Source organism: Hevea brasiliensis, chromosome 5 (genome assembly GCF_030052815.1).
Source record: "Hevea brasiliensis isolate MT/VB/25A 57/8 chromosome 5, ASM3005281v1, whole genome shotgun sequence".
Classification (NCBI taxonomy): Eukaryota; Viridiplantae; Streptophyta; class Magnoliopsida; order Malpighiales; family Euphorbiaceae; genus Hevea; species Hevea brasiliensis.
The window spans coordinates 92,314,304-92,332,117 of NC_079497.1; the positions used below are offsets into that span (position 1 = coordinate 92,314,304).

Genomic DNA, 17,814 nt, shown 5'->3' on the forward strand with positions numbered 1-17,814 from the left:
AATTCTAGCCCTATATCTTAAGTTTCATTTTCAATTGGTTTCACACCAATTAGAGTTGTTTAGCTCAATTTATGGGCTATCAAACACATTGAACTTTGTGTTCAAAATCTACCCTAGGTTCAAATTTTCATTTCTTCAATTACTCCCACTAACCAACCTTAATTCACATTTAATTCACCCCAAATAACTATAATTTAGCATTGACACATCCATAGCACTCATAGCACAAAAACCCCTAATTTTCCAAATCCCTAATTTGCACTTTTCCCCAATCCTACCATTTCATTACTTCCATTCATAAACCCAATGTCAATTCAAACTAAAGGAATCTCAAACGACCATAATTTAACACTACACACACCAATTTTACTCTCTAGCATTAAAGCCCCAATTTTCCCATGAACCCTAATCTCCCATATTTCAATTTATGCAAATCTCATGCAATTTCTTTACCCCAATCATGCATACTACTTCAATTAAGCTTGATTTCATCATCAATTATAATACATCAAACCCTAATTTTTTTCAAATTAGCCAAAACCCTAGTTTAGGTTCCATGCATGTTTCCTTTCAATTTCTCATGAAATTTCATCATAAATTAACTTCATTCAAAGCTTATACAACTAATCTAACATGAAAAGAAACTTACCTTAAGTGACCACTTCAAATCTTCAATTTCTTTCAATTCTTTTGTTCTATTAGCTTTTAATCTCTCAATCAAAGATAAATTTGATGTTTTCTACCAACTAGATAGAAAACCCATGGAGAAAAAGTGGGAAAAATCAAGGGTTGAGAGATGTTGTAAGAGGAAGAATGAAGAAAGAAGAAAGAAAAGAGAGGGAGCGGCAGAGAGTGTGGGGTGGCATAATGGGGGAAAAGAAGAAGATAAATGGCCATTTTTATTTTTAGTTAAGTGTCTTGTCTCTTATATATTTATCCCCAAAAATTAATTAATTTAAATTAAAATTTTAATTGTGTCATAAAAGTAATTAAACTTAAGTTTTTATTTCCTTTCTTTTCTTTTAAATTTACATTTAATTTTCCTCAAAATTTCTTCATAATTTAATATTTTATTTTCATTTAATTTAATTGACATTTTGGTCAAAAATCAACTCTTAAAGTGAATTGACCAAAATGCCCCTCATCGGGTCAAAATCCTTCTTTTTCCTAATACCCGATGAGTCCTTAGATTTTTGGTTCACTTGAATTTTTATTGTGTCTATCTCAAATAGTTTTCCTTTTATTTTTGATCCTCAAGGTGTCTTTGAATAGTACAAGTCACAAACAAAAAATGATATTATTCAGAGCTCGGAGGTTCGGGGTATTACAAATTTTTCATGCGTAAAGAGAATAATTTTATACTTTACATAAGAGAGAAGAGAGAAATATTGACTAAGTGCCACGCAGGAGCTATTTACATCAGTTTTTAACTGAAAAACCAGTAATTGAAAGTCCGAGGGATTTTACTGTGCAAAATTTGAAAGTTTAAGGGGTTTTATGTTACATTTTAAAGTTAAAAGACTGTAGTGTTATAACTATATAAGTTCAGGGACAGTTATTGAAATTTATCCATCATTAATACTAACAACGATGACACAATAATCAGTCGTTAAAATTATAGTATTAACGACTATTTTAGTCATTATTAATATTATTAATGATAGAGAAAATGATCATTAAATTTGAATTAGAAGACCATTATTTTGCAATATAACGATCTCTAAAAACTGCTAACGATGAAAAAAATTGATTGTTGAAAAATATTAACGATAGTAAATAATAGTCATTAAAAGTTATTAACGACAAAAAAAATGTTAAAAAGTATTAATGTGAACAAATAATGATCATTAAAAACTACTCATGATAGTAAAAAGTAGTCGTTGAAAACAATTGAGGAAGTAGAGAAATGACATTAAAAATTAATAACAACGATGCAAAATGGTCATTAAAAATGATTAACAGCCATAAAAGTGGTTGTAAAAAATATTAACAACAATAAAAAGAAGAGATTAACAACCAACATGAATACAAAAATCGTCATTAATGATGATGATTTAACTGCTTTCACTTTTAAAATACCTTAAAATTTAATATGCAATTAATAATATTAAATAATATTCATTCATAAGTAAAATAATATTCATACATCAATCTAAATAATGTTATAACAACTATCTCAAATGTTGGTTTAATATTAATTGTTCACACTTAATTTGTGCATGTTAATAAGGTAACTATAAATATTGAAGGATGAAACAAAATTGAATAACATCTTCCAAGTCATTTTTGAACACCTTCATCCAAAAAATTACCTCAATGCCTTCACTATTTGTAAAATCACTTCTACACCAAAATATAAAAATATAATCAGATTGCAAGAATTTTGAAATCCACTAATAAATTGAAACAAGCATCACATTTAATTTAAAATTTGTTAATATTTTATTTCTAAACAGTTTAAGTATAAATATCAAATAAAAATTTCGACAAAGTTTCGTTTGTATTTTGGACATTTCCAAAATTTCAAACAAACAATTCAAATTCAATTCACAACCTGCATAAAAACGTAATTTCAAAAGTACTCATCAACTTCCAATCCAATTCCCATGCTCCTCAATTAAATTTTATAGATTTATCTTTAATAAATATTGTAACGCCCTCACCATAGGTAATCCGTGCATTGTACTATTCCGACGACCAATGTCTGTTCGGACAATCAAAATGTCTGAAACTACACTTGGACTATAATGAGGAGGCATAAATTGATGAGATAAATGTTAAGAAAATATAGGAAAAATTTTGAGAAAATAAAATAATAAAAATAAACCGATATGCACCATGAAGGGCATTTTGGTTATTTCACCCCAATAGGTGAATTTTGACCTAAATGTCAAATTAAAAATTTGAGAAATAAAATAATTAACATAAATTTATTTTTGTGAATTTGAATTAGGGAAATGAGAAGAGAAAAGAAAAGAAAAGAAAAGAAAAGAAAAGAAAAGATAGGCTTATGAAAAATTTAAATTTAAGTACACATATAAATATATATATATACATATAGCCATAAGAGACAAAAACCACCAAACACCATCTTCTTCTCCACTCTTTCTCTCTCTCTCCCTTATATTGTCGCCCACCTTTGGTCCCTCATTTCCTCACCAAAACCCATAACACTCTTCATTAAAAATACTCCCCACACCCTAAGGAAGATATAGACACCCATAGGAAGCAAGAAAATTGAAGTTTGGGAAGCTCAAGTAAGGTTAGTGCACTAATCCCTCTTCTTCTCTTTATTAAACATGAAAAGCATATTTAGCCAAGTATAAATATCATGAAAATGAAAAGAAAATTTGAAAGAAAGAACCCTTGATTTTTGGGCAGCCATGGAACTTGAAGTTTGTTACTTTTAAGTAATGAAAAAAATGGTTTCATGAGAATGTGTGATGAGTTGAGATGTTGGGAGTTGGTTATGTAGGGTTTGTGTAAATTTGAAACTTTAGAAACTAGGGTTTGTGTAAATGATTGAGAACCTGTGTAAATGCATGAATTTGACCTAATTGAGTTGAGATTGATGCTAATAGAAGTGCCATATATACTTATTTGGAGTTTGAAAGAAGGAGGAGATTGAAATTGGGAGTGTGAATTTTCTGCAGGTTGTGTTGTTGTTGAATCTAGTAGCTTTTTATTGCCATATCTCTCTTTGGGTTGCCCCAATTGGTATGAGACCAATTGGAGGTTTTTTGGGACATCCAAACCTTCATTTTTCAAGAAGAAACCCTGCCTAAATTCTGTCAAAATCGTGACCAATTCTCTACCCAAACCCGGATGACCAAATACTAAAACCCAGAAAATGACCAAATGAACAATACGTGTTCATTTGGTCATAACTCTCTCTATACTGGTCCAAATGACCTAAAATTTATATTAATGGAAAGCTTAGACATAGGACTACACTTTTCATGAAGAACACTTGACCCAGTTTTGCCTTTAACTAAGTCAATTTGCTAGCACAAGTTGGGTCACTAAAACTGCCAACCCAGAAATTGACCAAAACACTATTCCTTTGGTATGCCTGACCAGTTTTGGCAAAAATGCCATAACTTGGTCTCAAAAGTTGCAAATTGAGTGAAACTAGTGCTAAAAGTTTTATAAGACATAGCACAACAATTTTTATGTTTTGACCAAGCTCCAAAACCCATTGCATCCTAGGAAAAATATTAGCCAAAGTTAGGAATTGAAATTTGGAAAATGTTAAGTTGAACCCAGAATGCCATTTGATACCCATGTGTTCATTTGGCCATAACTCCCATTAGGAAATTCCATTTGAGATGTGCTAAAATGATCTGGAAACATGATACTTAGAGCTACAACATTGATTTAGACATCTTTCCTAAATTTTAAGTGTAAAGACTCTAAAAAGAAGGACAAACATACTGCCCTGAAGATTGACTATTGCCTTTATAGGATTAAGAGTCCAGGTTAATACATTGACTATAACTCACTATACCAAGCTTCAAAAATTATGAAATTATACTTGGGAGTCCATAAGACGTAGAAGAACATATCTTGTGAAGGAACCTAAGTCCAAAAATGACCATAAAATGATCAAATGACTGGTCAAAGTTTATTGACTAGGAATTGTCAATTCTGGACAGCTTAGAGGCAAATGGACCAGTTATGGTATTTTGACCATAACTTGAGTTCTATAACCCTAAATTGAGTGATTCAAAAAACTGAAATTCAAGTTTAAACATAGAGGAGAAATTATTATGAAGGAAGTGTAATCAAATAGACATCCTAACCTAACCAAATTCCTAGATAAAGTTAATACATCAAAATGAACCTAAAGAAAGGTTCATGGGAAAAATGCTATATATGATAATTAAAATACTCATAAGGCTAATTAAATATAAAAAATGATATGAATATGTAAATTGGGACTAATGTCCTATAAATATGAAATTAATGGTACCACTGAACAGTACCAAAAAATGGTAACAGTGAATAGTACTAAACTAATTAAAATCATGCTTAATTGCCCATAGTATACCTAGACTTATTTATTTAGTTTTGATAAATTGATATACCAATTAGGGACTATAGTTAGTAGTACTGCCCATTGAGAAAATCATGAATTGACAATATATGTCTAGTATTATTGTTCTACAGGTTATATGCCTACTTACTGGCTATTGTGCCTACTTTATTTCTGACTTTACAAGCTCCGACAATGGTCTCATTCTGACGGTGGCCTCGTGCTGACAGGGCATTATCTTTGGATAGACATATGGCTATCTAACCAGTATACTCCCATGCATCCATCTTTTATAATTTGTTATAGGTTTCTTGGGCATTGATAATAATTAATTAATATTGAATATATAATAAGTAAACAGAAAAGATCTCAATAATTTTAATTGTTTCCAAAGTGTAATAAAAAATGTAAAAGACCCAGAAATTACAAATTGAAATTATTATTTCAATTGTTAAATTATTATTATCATAAATTATGCACCACTAAGCGTTATGCTTAGTGCATTGATTTTCCATCGCGTAGGTATTGGAGATCAGCAGCTGTCACAGCAGCTGCTGCCACAGTAGTGTTCGGACAAAGTTTTGATCAGATCTGCCATCTACCAGAGTCACCTTACCAGTCTTTTATATTTTGGTAGGGCCCATGTATGGACTAGTATTTTGGTTCATTATGTCTAGTCATGATGTATTTCATTTTGGACTTGTAATTAAACTTTGAGATTGAAATGAAAACTTGTAATTTATTATCTATAAATTTCTATATGAATACAATAGATGATATTCTTTTGAGATCTCATAAATAATTGTGAAGGTAATGATACAATAGAATATGATATGAAAATGTGTGAAATGAATATGGACATGTTAACAGGTTATTAGTGGAGAACCCGCCAGATGCTAATAAAACATGGGAGGCTCTGTCTGGGTCTCCACATAAATAAATTATATAAAAAAAAAATTTTTACATATGGATTACTACTTTTAAATGATATTAAATGGTTACAATAGATATGATAAAACATTATAGGGTGCTCCGGCACCGAATGTGACACTTCTTGCTCGGCTATACAGTAAACGGGTAAAGGGCATCACAAATATATAATAGAGAAATAGTATATTTCCATTTATAAATGTACAACTTAAAATATGACCAGTATTAAAAATAACATAGAGAATATATTAGATTAAAAAAAAGATAATTTACCTTATCACAATCAGGTATATTAATCTATAGATGGAGGAGTTTTAGATGGAGCATTAGAATGATGGCTCAATACTAAATCCTCAAGATGTTTCATCCTACCTTCTACTTTAGACAAACGATCCTTAAGCAATCGATTATCCTCTTGAAGGCCAATACTGGAATGAGATTTCTTGACTTCTTTTGTCTTTACAACACTTGCACCTTGCTAGGGGGAAAGTTGGTGTATGTATTAAAGAAGGAACTATTGTTACAAAAAAAGGCCATTCAATATGTTGCTAGTGCCTCCTAGCTAGGGCAGCTGATCATTAGTGGCCACATACAAAAATTTTTGTCCCAAAAACCCAATAAAGATTTCACTAGATTCTGAGATTTCTTTGATGCTTGTCAAATATTGGATTTTATAATAATTCTTTAGTGGAAGGCCGCTGAACTGGATCTGGATCTAGCATTACATTGAGTAAGTTTTGAAAATGTAATGAATGGCTAGGAAGAACTAGCAGTTTTCCCTCCCTAAGGCTAAAAAATTGAGATCCTTATTTAGGCAAAGGTGAACCTCTAATAAGCTCATAGATGGCAGCTCCCAAGGATAAGATAATCAACTTTGTCAAGATGATTGTAATTCTCATCCAAGATTTCTTGAGGCATATAATGCACATCACCTTCTTCAATTAGCAAGCTTTGATTAAGGAGAGTTGCACATCCAAAATCACCAAGTTTATAAACTCCATTCTTCACATAAATATTATCAGGTTTTACATCTAAGTGAGCAATTCCACGTCCATGGATAAAATGCAATGCCTTTGCAATCTGATGTAAGACTTCCAACACTTTGTCCTCCGTGAATGATTTGGAAGATTTATTGATGGGTAAGCTACAATCAAAGAGTTCTATTTGAATGTAGAGTTGCTCATTTTCAAACCAAGAAGAGTAATATCCAATAATGTTTTCATTACATCCTAAAGCTACTAGAGCCTGAACCTCTATCACAGCTTTCCTCTTCTCTGCATCTTGATATAACTGCTTGTGCTATGTTTCATAGCATTTAAGCAACCATCAATTCTTTGAAAACACGACAAAAGTTTCTAGTGCCAATTTGCTGGGTCTCATGAAAATCTATATGATAGCGAGAAAGGGCATCTCCACCAACAATTGTAGAGAAAAAACCTGCATATTTTGATCTTTGATTACCATATAGATCTATATCCACTTTCCAGGAATCCATTAGATATGGGTTCTTAATGCAAGGAGGAGGCATAACCTTACATTGCAAGGCAACAGTAGATTGTGACACATAATTTTGGCATCTTTGAGTTCCAGTTACTAATGTTTTCTCAATCTTCACTTCATCTGTACCAAAAGTATCATTAGCAATCTCTAAATTTTATTGCTAGTTAGACAAGGTGGGCTAATGCCCTGCACTCTTAATAAGTCATCTTTCATAAATGTTCAATTAATTTTCCTTCATTTTAATCCATTTGTCCACATTTAAGTTTATACCATAATCTAGTTATTCCTATGATACCACCCTCCATAATGGCATTCTTATCTATAGAACACTCATTGTTTAGGATGTCTCTTTACTACCTAAAACTCAATCAATAACAGCTTTTCATTTGAGTGTACTTGACAAACTTTATTGTGACATAAGAACTCCAAATTTTAAAATGTAAGCTATAAACTAAAAAAAATCCTTTTGACCAAGTCCTCTTATGTCCAACTTCACATTACCGCCTCCTCTTACCACTATTATCAACACTTCTAGACAGTTAAAATTACAATAAAAATAAGAACATAAAAGAAGGGCAAACAAACCATGTTCATTCATGTCTAATAAAATTATTCAGTATTCAAATATGGCCAACACATTATCCTCAAGGTAAACTTCATGGGATAAAAATCTTGTAATTCCATGTTATTCTAAAAATCCTTAAAAGTAAAATCGAGGTTTTGAAAACCAAGCATCACCATTAATAGGTGCCACAAAAGCAAGCTTCTCCATTGTAATAGTACACGAAAAACATGTTCCTCTGAAATTCATACTCATCCATATTACAAGAATAGCTTGTTTCAAGTTGGGCTGTTAATGGAAATCACAAAATAGGCTTGCGTCCATTTGTACACAAAATACTCAACATAAGCACATTCTTTTTATGCATAGAAGGACTAGATATAGAAAGAAGAGAATTACTAGTTGAGAAAAGTAGGGAGCTTGAGTTAACAAAGAATGAATTTGCAGGGAAATCAAGATTAGTTTTTTTAGATAAATTCTGTTAGAGACAATTAGGAGGGAAATTCTATTAGGACTACTATAAAAATAAGAAGTAATTGTAACAAGTCTAAGAAATTAATAAAGAATTCTCTCATTATCTCTAATTCCCCTATGTGCTCTTTTTATTCCTCCTTCCTATTTCCTTTCATTTCCTCCTATTTTCCAAATTTCTAAGTTCTGGATCCAAGAGCTTGTTTCTAAGGTTTCAGATTAACAATTCCTGAACTTAATATATTCAGGTAGCCAACATTTATAAATCCAACTTCCCAAATCACATAACTTGAGGCATAATTACCAGTATTAATATAAATTTGAGGCTTTTACAAGTTAAAAAGATCACCAATAGAAATTCATTTCAATATAAGAAATTGAATAAATCACCCAAAAGCACTTAAAAAGAACAGAGACAAAATCAATGACAATCAACCAAATTAAATTCACAAACCAGCAATAACCCTTAACCATAATTTGTTGCTAAAACATGTAACCAAGTTTACATAGAATAAGGGTAAAAAACAAATACATGAAAACAAAGCAGAAAGAGCAACAGAACCCATAAGAACCTCTATAAAGAAAAAATTAGGAGAAAACAACACCAAACATAGGGAATCAACCCACTGATTGTAGCACTTTCAATTCCAACAAAATCAAAAGTAAAAAAGGGTACAACCATGAATCACATCAATTTCTCCCATTACATACTTTTTTCCTATAAAATAAAATTACTTTACCGGGCCAAAATCTAAAGTTTCTAAATGAATTTACCATCAAAAGAGACTCAACAATTGGAATGGACATTGTGAATGCGACGCTTACCTATATATGGAAGACACACACAGCATGAAGGAGGATTTCAAATCCACGCTTGGCACAGCGGAGGCTTCCAATGAGAATCGGAAGCAATATACTTTCAATTTTGCAAAACCCTTAGGAGAAACTCATTAAGCCAGTAATAAAATTTTAGGTTTCATTATAGTTATTTCACTTTTCCAAGTTGCGCAAGTATGGGAATTACTAATTAGAAACCTTTTATGAAATAACCTTTTAAGAAACAAGGGAAAAACCCGCTAGAGATAAAAGCAAAATCTAAAAAAGAAATTCATTTTCGAGGACAATTTTTTCCTCATGATAGACTTTTAAAACCAGGAAAATAAATTCATATAAAAATTTACATATAACGACTAACATTTTAACTTTTAACAAGGGTTTTTAAAATAGTAGTTAAAATTGTACATAATTATGACCAATTTTACTATTGCTTGTTATTTATATGTCATTAACGAGGAACATTTTATTTATCATTAAAAGCCATAATTTTTGTAGTGTGTCCTCTAGTTGCCAACTTTCATTTGAGGGTCCAAGTAGATGTGAATTGATTGAAAACAAAAACATTTCGAGTCATAGAAATGGGAAAGAGAAAGCCTTTTAATGGGATAAGTACGATCGAATAGGAGATTGAAATTTGAAAATCACTTAATGGAAAATAATTTAATGTTATTTTTAAATTGAGAAATTTGACCTATTGATTTAAATTTGGACAAAATATATTATTTGGATATTCTAAATGAAAATGGGTTTGAATTTGGTATAAATCCCATGAATTTATGAGAAACTTAAAAATTAAAGATTTAAAATAATTATTTTTACCTTATTATTTCGAATCTATCCTACTACAATCCCATGTATTATCTTTACATGATATCACAATTTTTAGACACTTCAATAGAAATTCCTTTTATTAGCCAAACAATAAATTTATGAATTTTAAATTTTAAAATTTAAATCAAATATTTGAAATCTAAATTTTAAATCTAAATCCTAAAATCCAAACCCAACCTGAAAAAAAAAGGTGAACTAAGAAAAATGCATTCTTCATGGCATTAGTTCTCTCTATTTGAGTGAATTTCTGTGACACATCTCCAAGAAATAACAAAACCTTTTTAGAGGAGGATTTATAAAGAACAAATCCAGAAATCTTCTATCATATTACTTGAGAAACACAAGAAACTAATTTGAAAGAGACTTAGTTTTCTTTTGTCATAGAAAGATGGAATATGATGGACCTTAGTATTAATAGGGTCAAGAGGATTACTAATTTGGACAAAACAAAAACTGGCTGGCTTTCTACCAAGTTCTAGACGTTCCATTTTCAAGATATCTATTTAAAATTTAGAATTTATTGAAAATATTAATTTGTCCAAAATGTTGCCCAAAAGTGAATCAAACAAAACAGTTTTGTACCACGCATTAATCCAATTATGACAAAACTGAACACCAGAAATTTCAAAAATTAATGTCTATTGCCAAAGTGAATAGATTGGATAATTAGCCTAAGACATGGGCGGATCTATATTAGAAGTAGGGTCAATTGACCTACTGGATTGGTAAAAATTTCAAAAGATAAAGTCTAGGAATTATATAGTTTTTAAAAAATAATTATATAAAAATTAAAGTATTATCAAATAAAATAAAGATAAATTAAAAAAACTTTCTCCATATATTTATGTGAAATTTTTAGTCTGATTGAAAAAAAAATTCTTCTTAATATTGGTGGTCTTGCTCAAAAGTTAGTCCAAACAGAAAAAAAAAATCTATTAATTTACTTATTAAATTGGAATTATATTACCCATTGAAATAATATTTTTTTATAATGAAAATTGTGAATACTTGATTGCTTAATTGGTTGGAGATTAATTATTTAATTCTTTTAATATATACATTGATAAAGATATCTTTGATAGTATTAATAATGAAACAATTATATAACATTTCAAAAAATACAAAATCATTAAAAATAATTATAAATTTAAAAATATGGTAAGAATTTGTTTTATGAAATTATTTTTCTTTAATATTTACTATATTCTTATTATATATTGAAAATATGCATAATCAATAGATAATTTATTATTCTATAAAATATTTTTTAAATTAAATTAAATAAAATTATTGACCCACTAATTCAATTTTTTGGCTCACTCTGGCTTAAGATATGTTAACAGAAATCTTAAATTTTAAAATTTCATTTTTAGCAAGTCTATTTGATAGTAAATACATTAAATGAATATCCATTAGCAGTATAAGGAAGCTTTCTCTATCGTTATAATGTATTCTTGATAGTAATTATATGTATAATATAAATAAAATTCAAATACGTTTTTTAAAATTTAGCAAAAGTAGTGAATTTTCATGAATAATCTTAATATTAAAAATAAAATATTCCTAGAATTCTTTTTGCAAGATAAAATAGTGAATTTTCATGATTTTAGGAATTTGCAAATATGCATAAGTGTGCCAATTGAGCTTATGATAATAATTATAACTTCTGGAATTTAGGAAGTTTGTGGCAAGAATGGCAATAATTACATCCTAACATCTTTTAGATTATTATTATTATTTTGAAACAAAACGCAGTCAATATATTACTGAGAAGAGAAAACACTATCAGTAGATACAAGATCAAAAATAGAGGGAGACGCCTCCTCTATCCAAGTTCGTTCTGCAGAATCTAAAGAACAAAATTTAGCTAAACTATGAGTAGACAAATTGAAGCACCTCGACACAAAGGACCAACAGCACGTTCTCAACTGATTACGATAAAAATAACAATATGCAAGCACCAAACCTAGCCCTGTTCACATATGAGATTCAACCAACAGCTTATCTATTAAATATTTACAATCCGTCTCAACAATAAACGAATGGAAGGACAAGTCAACAGCTAGCTTCAAGCCAAACGCAATAGCCAATGCCTCAGAGGTGTATGAGTCCCAGTCTTCTACCACAAATTTATTAGCACTCGTAAGAACATTACCCAAATCATCTCTGAACACCACTCCAAGACTGACAACGCGAGATCTAATAATCCCTGCATCTGTATTCATCTTGACTAGTCCAAATGGTGGAGGAAACGATCTGCTAAAGACCGCATCCTGATGAGTACCAGCTACATTCTCCAAACATGGTTTACCGACAGCTGAGAACTCAAAGAGCATAGCAGTAGTGACAAAAGAAATCTTCCGTGCGTCAAATATAGACTGCTCAAAAAGAAATTTATTCCGTATAAACCAGATATTATAACACACTGCACTAAAAAGAACCATATCATCATTGCTTAATTTCTCAAATAAATTAAGAAACCAATGCTTCACGGACTCAATCTGCCTATGCAACACTTCCTTCACAGGTAAAATATTAAGTACAGCGCGCCAAAGAAAGTTCAGCACCTTAGGAGGGGCATTGATTTTCTACAATGATTTCCTAATGCCCTGCGAGCTATTTGTAGACGTACCACCTTCCATTGCTGAATGAATCAGCTGGTGCGCTATCATATAGCCACTCTTAAAGATGTAATTAGTAGTGGAATGATAATGCCATACCAAAGCATCAGGCCTCGGTACAGTACTTAAAGGAATAGCCCGAATCCTATACACATCAACAGGTAAGAAAATACTAGAAATTAAATCCCAATCCCACATTCTAGCTTCAGCATTTATCAAGGATGACACAGTAGGATCAATGAGCAAAATTCTTTGTGGCATTATAACTTGGAAAGATATTAGTTGAGGGATCCATTTATCAAGCCCAACCTGAACATCCCGACCATCACCAAGTGAAACTTGGCATGGCTCCTAGCTGAGCATCAAAGAAGCTTGATCGAGGAAAATACTTTGCCTTAAATAGATGAGCCCTGAAAGAAAAAGGATTGGTGACAATTCACCAACCTTGCTTGGCCAATAATGCTCAGTTAAAACTCTCAAAATCACAGAAGCCAAGCCCACCTTCCACCTTCGGTTTGCTTAACTGGTTCCAACTACACATATGAAGGCGTCTACATCCTCGCGCCTGTTCCCACCAAAAATGACTGATCATAGCCTTCAGTTCATCACAAAAAGATGACAAAAGTAAAAAGCACTGTATCACATACGTAGGTAAAGCTTAGGCCACCGTCTTAATCAATAATTCCTCACCAGCATGTTTCCTTCCACCCGTATAGGCGAGCCCATATCTTCTTCTTAATTTTATTAAAAACATCCCTTTTTGACCGTCCCACCATTGTCGGAAGACCCAAATACAACGCATGTTGAGAGACCCATTTAACACCCAGAGTATTTGTAAGTTGTAACTGAAGCATCATCCACATTCAGATTGAAATAGAGTTTTGATTTAGAAAAATTCACCTTTTGACTAGACAACTGTTCATACCTCTACAGCACCTCTGAAATAGCATTGGCTTCAATCTAAGAAGCTCTCATAAACAAAAAACAGTCATCCACAAACAAAAGATGGGACACTAATAGAGCACCCCGACAGACTTGAATCCCATGCAATGCACCATGCCCAACTGCCTCATTCGATAACCCAGTGAAACCCTCCGTACACTGTAAAAACAAATAAGGTGAAAGAGGATCACCTTGACGAATACCGCAGGATGGAGTAATAAAACCTTTAGGTTCACCATTGATAAGAATTGAACAGGAGGCTGAGGTCACAAATCTCACAATAGTATTAACCCAAATTGGAGAGAAACTAAGACGTAATATTACTGCTTTTAAAAAAGACCACTCCACCCTATCATATGCTTTCGCCATATCCAGTTTTAATGACATCAACCACCTACAATTCCTACCACTCACCTTCATATGATGGAATATTTTGAAAGCAATTAAAATATTATTTGTTATCAAATGGCCCGGTGCAAAAGCACTCTGAGACTCATTAATGATATCTCCTAAAATATGTTTTAACTGATTTACAATGACTTTTGTGGCAATTTTGCAAATAACATTGCAAAGGCTAATTGGGTGGAACTCAGAAGCAGACTTAGGATCCTCTACCATTGGAATTAAACAAATATGAGTATGATTGAACCCATCAGGCATCTCACCACCATTAAGAACCGAAATTATCAACTGCATAACATCCGATCCAATAACTAACCAATGCCACTGGAAAATAAAAGAGGAGGGAGACCATCTGGACCAGGCGCCTTTAACAGATGCATCGTATTCAATGCACTAAGTATTTCTTCTGCTTAAATTCGACTTGTCCACCTCGAGTGCAGTAGAAGTAAACAAATCAGAATAAAAACTAACAATATGATCATGAAGCTCAATATCCCAAAGCTCACGCCCATCAAAATCAATAAGAGAACCTGTATGATTAACTCGATGCCTCTTAGATGCTACAGCATGAAAGTACCGTGTATTCCAATCCCCTTCGTTAAGCCATTGAATCTTTGCCCTTTGACGCCACCATATTTCCTCCCTAAGAGACACTTCGGATAATTGAACTTTAAGAGATTGCCTCTGCTGTAATACATCATCATCCTCTAAATTACCAAACCGCAAAAACTGAACAATTAAGGCCTACTTCTGTTGCTTAAAATTGCCAAACACCGAAAGACTCCAATCACTTAACTCCTTTGAACAATTGGCAACCCAAGCACCCCAATCCGCCAAACCCAACATCCCCTAACTAGACCAAATAACTTCCATACAACTAGGTTCTCTAGACCACATAGCTTCAAATCGGAACCTGTATCTCCTACTTCGATGAGAAAAAAGTTGTTTCTGGATCTCAACCACAATTGGGATATGGTCCGAGCAAGAGCGTAACAAATGAGATAAAACCACACCCTGAAACTTATGAATCCAACTCACCAACATGAGCCCTCTATCTAGACGTTCCACCGCAAACCCATTGCCACTTCTACCATTATCACATGTAAAGGGATAGCCCCTAAAACCCAAATTAGTAAGAGCACAATCAACTAGAGCAGAACGAAAAGCATACAGGCACCTTTCATATTGTAGATTTCCTCTTGCTTTTTCTGAGTTTGCTAAAATCTCATTAAAATCCCCAACCACTAACCATGGAAGAGAGGAAGTACCCTAAAGCCGATGCAATAACCGCCATGAATGAAATTTTAAATGCCGTTCTGCCCATCCATAGAACAAGTCAACCTCTAAACATCACCACCACCAGTAGAAGACATCTCAAAATCAATCTGATTAATAGAATAGGACAATAATATTGGGCAAACAGAGTCATCCCAGAAACAAGGAAGACCACCTCCACCGTTAACACCCCTAACCATAAATCCACCCTTGAACCCCAAACTGCTACGAAGAAAAAGCATCCTTTCCTTCAATGTACGAGTCTACATCAGGAAGAGGAGATTGGGAACTTACGATTGAACCAATCGCCTCAAATTAGCAACTGCCAAAGAGTTCCCTAGACCTCGATAATTGTAACTTATCAGTTTCATGGCTGTAGGCGACAGTGACTATTGCCCCTGGTTGCCTCTGATAAAAAAGATGGATTCACACCAACATCCATTTTAGATTTCTTTAACACTATCCTTTCACCCATACCCCCTGTAATCACAATATCATCTAACAATCTCTTATGAATAATGGGAACATCACACAACACAATATTTGATTTAGTATACCTCTGTTGCTTTGAACGTTTCTAGAATCCTCTTTTATGACTACTCTGTACCTTAACTAAATTACCAGCCCCTTCTAAAATTGGTACATCCACACGCTGATCAGAAGTTAATCCAGTGTTAAGCTGTACCGGAGTTGACATCACTTGTTCAGTCACTTGAGCATTAGAGGAAAAAAGAGAATGAAAGCTAATATCCTTACTGTTAGTGTATATGCATTGCAGCCAACGTGTTAGTTGCAAGTATGATCACTTAATTCATGTATATATACTTTATTTCTTTATAAAAGACTGCTTTATCTTTAAATATTTGATTTAATTTTAATGAATATTAATTAATAAAGATAAAGTCCAGGGGACTTATATGTATAACAGTGCAAATTATAATATTATTATAATTGTGAGATTCTTACTGAATTATAACATTATTTTAAAAATATTTCTGGTCAATGTTATATCAATATTGGACATTAATATAACTGTTGAGACCAGTACACGTTGCATTCTTTCCTTTATGAAAGGAAGCAGTAGTTCTCATTAAACTGAGGTATGTGAGATACCTAGAACTAACGTGTAAGTGCTTGTGGTGACAAGTTTACTGAACTGACCCGCATGAAGATTCCATATAAAAGTTTACCTGTGTCTATGGAAAGACTCACGTGACAGTCGTGTAAATAATTCTTAGACTTGAGACGTTAAGTTATCTTATATAGGAATTACTATATTTTGATACTGCTCACATGTCATTCTGTATGGCAACTGTTGGATATAATATGGACTATGTGAAGATATTTAATTGTCAAGATATAATTCATCACCATAGGTAATTAAGAAAAATATTTCAATTGTTCTTGGCCAGTATGAATTGTCAAATCCTCGCGCAAGGTAAAATAAGATTGAGATCTTATTTAATTAATCAATCATACTAGGAGGACATAAATGATTTATATGTAGCAGATACATTCCATGCATCAATATATAAATCGAAATATTATGTTGAAGGGATATTAATTACACCGACAGACTGATCACAGAAAGGTTAGTCAAACCACTTTGACAAGTTCTAATATTTGGGTGATCGTTACACATTGCTAGATGTCAATAATGATATACAAATATAATTAATCAATTGTGAATTGATGATAAAATTAAAGTATTAATTTTATTTAATTATATTTATTGCCAACATATTAGGAATCATAAAGACTATAAGTGAAGAATTAAATTGGATTATCAAGTTGGACTTGATAAAAATAATTCTAGAGAATTAAGAACTGAAGTATAAATTTTATTTACACTGCTTAATGTCCTAATAATTAAGTGTAGACTTAATTTAAAGTTTCTAAAATTATAGGAATTAATTATGTGAATTATAATTCTTATAAGAGGTCAATTTATAATTAATAAATTTAAAGGGTTAAATTTATAATTATAAAAGGTTGTTCCCTTATAAATAGGAAAACTTGTCTTCTATTCTTGACAAGTGAGAAAAGAAAAAAAAGAGCTAGCACTCAAAATTTCTAATATTATCTAAGAGTGTCTTGGAGAATTTCCTCACAATCGGTCTGTGTGAATACCATCAGAGGCCGGACATCTGGACGGCTGATGGTTTGCTATAACCCGGTCCGGTGGTCAGAAAATTCCTCAAGCTGTTTGAGGTAATTTGCTAAATAATAAAATTTTAATTATCACAATTCTATACTTAATTGAAGTTGATCTTGTTTAATTGAGAATTAATGCTTTCTAACGGTGGTCAGAGCCATTTTAATTAATTATGGAATGATTTATTGTTGTTGGTGTTAATTTGAGTATTAAATTCATGTGATTATATATTATTTCTCCCAAATTTTTTTTT

The 17,814-nt window shown here is 32.0% G+C and overlaps 1 pseudogene; it reads right to left on the reverse strand.

Annotated features, from left to right (window-relative positions):
- Positions 1-6,594: 6,594 nt before the first annotated feature.
- Positions 6,595-8,237, reverse strand: LOC110654738 (wee1-like protein kinase; annotated as a pseudogene).
- Between the last annotated feature and the right edge of the window lie 9,577 nt (positions 8,238-17,814).